This window comes from Anopheles coluzzii, chromosome 3 (assembly GCF_943734685.1).
Source record: "Anopheles coluzzii chromosome 3, AcolN3, whole genome shotgun sequence".
In the NCBI taxonomy this organism is placed as follows: Eukaryota; Metazoa; Arthropoda; class Insecta; order Diptera; family Culicidae; genus Anopheles; species Anopheles coluzzii.
The window spans coordinates 52,535,477-52,539,692 of record NC_064671.1 but is presented as its reverse complement, the minus strand read 5'-3'; the positions used below and the strand labels follow the sequence as shown (position 1 = coordinate 52,539,692).

General features: G+C 40.5%; 1 long non-coding RNA gene across 1 annotated transcript; it reads left to right on the top strand.

The window, feature by feature from the left end:
- Positions 1–469: 469 nt before the first annotated feature.
- Positions 470–3,672, top strand: LOC120959308 (uncharacterized). The gene is made up of 2 exons (XR_005752162.2): positions 470–1,921; positions 2,003–3,672. It is a non-coding gene; the product is annotated as an uncharacterized LOC120959308 (long non-coding RNA).
- The last annotated feature ends 544 nt before the right edge of the window (positions 3,673–4,216 follow it).

Below are 4,216 nucleotides of genomic sequence, written 5' to 3'. Positions count from 1 at the left end.
GCACCACCGCGGGCTCCAGCGTGGTGTGAAGAGGGAAGAAGAAAAGACAGAATTGGAAACAGCCGCACCAGGCTTCCAACCACCGTGTGTGTGTGTATGTAAGTATGTGAGAACACATGTGTGAATCCTCTTGTGGGAACTGCAAAAAGAAGGGAATAAAGAGTGTGAAGCAGCTAGACTGCCGCAACCAAATCAAGAGAGTGAATTCTCATTTCAATCCGAAAAACTGGGAGAGAGTGATGACATGCGAGAGAGAATGAAACTAGAAACACGAGAGAGAACACGAAGCGCTTTCGGGTTTTTTTCGCCTTCGCGCACATTTTGCTTTATGCGCGCGAAAAAGTGAGCCTTGATCAGCGCGATGGCTCCCATACAAAAGCCTTCGGCTTTGCTATCTAGGAAATTATACACGTTTCTAATTTCGGCTAAAATACGTTTTATTGATTTTTGGGTAGAAAGAATCGGTTGCTTCGCAACAGCAACCGCCCAAGCGAGTCAACACGCTCGAAAGTAGCAAGGAAAGTAGAAATGAAGTAGCCTTCTACTTCCCTTCTACTTTTGTTGCTTAAAATCAGAAGAATGTAGAAACATGTGGGTTCCAGGAAAGAGCAAAAAATGAGTTCTTGAGTGTACACACACGCACACGCGACGACTCACGCTTACGTTCTTGTTCTACGCCCCTCCCCCTTCTCACTCGCCCCACAGATCTATTTTTAGATCATCACTCACTTCCATCGACGGCGGTCGACGTGACCGATGTGTGTCGTCGCGTGTGTGTTGTCGATTTGGTCAGAAAAACTTTTTCTTCACACCAAATCTCTGACATAGAGCGTCGGCGTACCGATTGAACCATCGCGACTTTGATCAGTGCGCGTGGTTAAAACGACCTTTTGTATTGTGTTGTACGTAGCGTGCGCGCCAAAATTTTAAGAGTGCGCGGAGAGTGAATGTGGTTTTTGGGGGTGGGGGAATGAGATACAGAGACAAATTTCGCTGCACATTAACACATACATTCTCACTGCACGGGTTGAACTGCGAATGCTCAGTTCTGAGAGAATATACTCGAGCGCTCGCGCATGTGTGCAAGCAAGCGCGGTATAGAGGATAGAGGGAGACAAACGATTATTTTGCTCCAAGCTTTCTACTTTTGTCCCGTTGGGCGTTATGTAATTTTAACATTGTTTCAACACGACAATAAGACTTTCGGAATGAAGGAAATCGTACACAAAATTTCATATTGATGAGATGCACTAAAGACTGGTTGCAATAAATTTATTTAAAGTGTTGCATGCGACTTTGCGATGAGAGAGCATTTGACTTTCGCCAACGCAAAACATGCAATAGAAAGTTTTAAATATAGCGAAACAGCTCCATGAATTTTCACGAGATAGTTTTTTTGTTATGCTTCCCTACCAACATTAAACGGCTTTGAAGGCATTCAAAAAGCATTTAAGGCCTTAGTCGCCTTAGAAGGCGAATAAAGGTTTCAACCGAAACTTTCACGGCTGTAATGGGTTCGCTGTCCGAATAATCCGAATCTACGTAGGCGTGATGTACAGATAGGTGAACGCACTTTTGAAGTCGTCCCAGAATTCACCTATCTTGGGTCAAAGGTCAGCAACGACAACAGTATGGAAGCTGAGTTGCGCGCAAGGATGCTGGCTGCCAACCGGTCATTCTACAGCCTGAAAAAGCAGTTCACCTCAAAGAACCTGTCGCGACGGACGAAGCTGGGACTATATAGCAAGGTCTATTGAGGATAGAGGTCGAATTATAGCTTGTTTCTGGTCTGACATTTTGAATCCTGTTTTGACAGTTCAGTAAGAAAGTGTTTACAAATAATTGCAGCAGATGGGTGCTGTTCTTTTAGCTCGCATTTTTTAGTTAAAATACAGAAAAAACATGTGAAATAATACAAATCGTGCGTATATGTAAAACTGACTATGTGGTTTATTGCTTTAGGTGTTACAAACTAAACTTTTATTTATCGCAATCTTTCCAGCTCCGTGTTACTCGTGCTGATAACTTCATATGCAGCTTCGTGTACATATCTAGCTCCATGTAATCACAGGTCACGGAAACTAACTCCAATAACTTCCAAAAGCTCCAATCCTCAAATCCTGCTCTTATCTCACTTTTTCTTTCTCATTGGCCTGCTTACGATTGAGCCCAGCGCCGTTGAATGGCCGGGACTACTATTATTTTATCAGGAGGCTCGATGCCTTCAGCGTCCATCAATGCAGGCATCCGATCACCGACAGACCTTGCTTAGCCTGATTCCGGATCCACCTAGTACCAAACACAGGACCGACCACTTTCTTGGAGGGCATTACTACGGCATTTTCATTACATGCCCCAGCCATCGTATCATAGGCCCTGACTACCGTTAGGATATCCGATTCACCGTACACCTCAGAAAGCTTAGCATTGTTGATTTGTATGGCATTAGTTATACCTAAAAATTGGAAGCAGTTTGTAATCAGGATAATGGTTTACCTTCCGCAAGAGTGTCAGGAAGCGGTGAATTGTGCCATATGCTTATCATTAACCTCGAAAATTTTACTGACAGCGTATAATGGTTAACAACTGCGCGTAGCTGTAAGTTTATACCGGTTTTATTTATTTTCTAATTTATGATTCCATACGTGGCCACGTTAGGAAGATTTGCCCAGGAAGGAACAAACTGCTTAGATATATTGGCAAAAACTGGTGCGTTTTAGCTCATCTTGAGAATAGGAAAAAAGAAGTATGCAAAATAATGCATTTCTATGAGATACTCATCGTAACCAGTGGCGGATCTACCGGTAGACGGACTAGGCGGTCGCCTGGGGCCCCGCCGATTTAGGGGACCCGTAGTTCTGAAGTCTATAGTATGCCGTATGGACAGAGTAATAGCGGCAATGGCCCCGGAAGGATGGACGTTGTGGCCCCAAGGCTGGCAAATCATTTTCACCTCCCCCCCCCTCCCCCCTCCACTGCCAGCAAATTTTAGAGCCTGTGACTGATTATCGACTGACCCCCTAGAACACCATTTACAATTGACAGGGGGCCTCAACTAGTCTTACCGCCTAGGGCCCCCGACACCCTTAATCCGAGCCACTGATCGTAACACCTTAATTTTGGATCTTCCATTACTTACTTACTTACTCTTTAACAAAATGGTAATTTTTCGGATGAGTGAGTGAGAAAATACAGTTGGTGAACGGGTAAAGTTTCTTGATTGTTTTTGCTTTATTTGTACATTTCAGTGTATTGGTAACACAATGCACTTTCATGCATTAAATAACAATTTAAAAAGTTCTCATGTTTTATTACCGTATTATTCTAAATAATTTCTAATACAGCGGAATACCTTACGTGCTAGCGTTTTTGCATGTTTTAATTCAGTGTTTTACATCAGTGTGAAATCCTTAAATATACTGACAAACCTTAACAAGTGATTTACGATTATAGATCATATTGTTGTTACAAAATGGTTATTTATACATGAAAATGAGGTAATGTGGACTATTTTACATATTTGCTATAATACATTTCAAAATATTACGGGTTATTAAAGCAAAAAATCAATAGTTCATTACAATAATACAGAATAAAAAAAATAATACGTGGAATACGGCAGGTCCGTTCTTATTAAATATAAAAGAGCATATCAGTATTTTCTTACTACAACGATTCATCATGATCTATTTAAATATACCTAATTGAGAACCCCATGAAGACCATTGTAGTGTGATGTAATTAATTCTGGGGCATTGCAGACGATGAAATGAAAGCAAACTAGATCTATTCGGCGTTATGAATCTTCTTGTACATCTTCTAATCTTTTGGGGAGTACGATAGATACGGGCTTAAACACATGACGGGTATGTTCTTGACTGTACCACCAGACTGTCCCAAAAAATGCACGATAAATCACTCATTCAAACATTTACAAGTATTAGGACTGAAACATTGAATCAAAAACCGGTAGCCAATTACAAATAACCAAAAAAAATATTATAAATGGATGCAGATTACTACATAACACAGATTAATAAATAAGCATCACATATGGTAGCCTTCAGAATAAAAAAATGAAGTCTGTTTAATGGATAAAACACAAGGAAAATCTATGTATACGACTACCAACAATTTGATTATACTAACAAACAAATAAATAAATAAATAAATAAATAAATAAATAAATAAATGAATAAATAAATAAAATAATAGA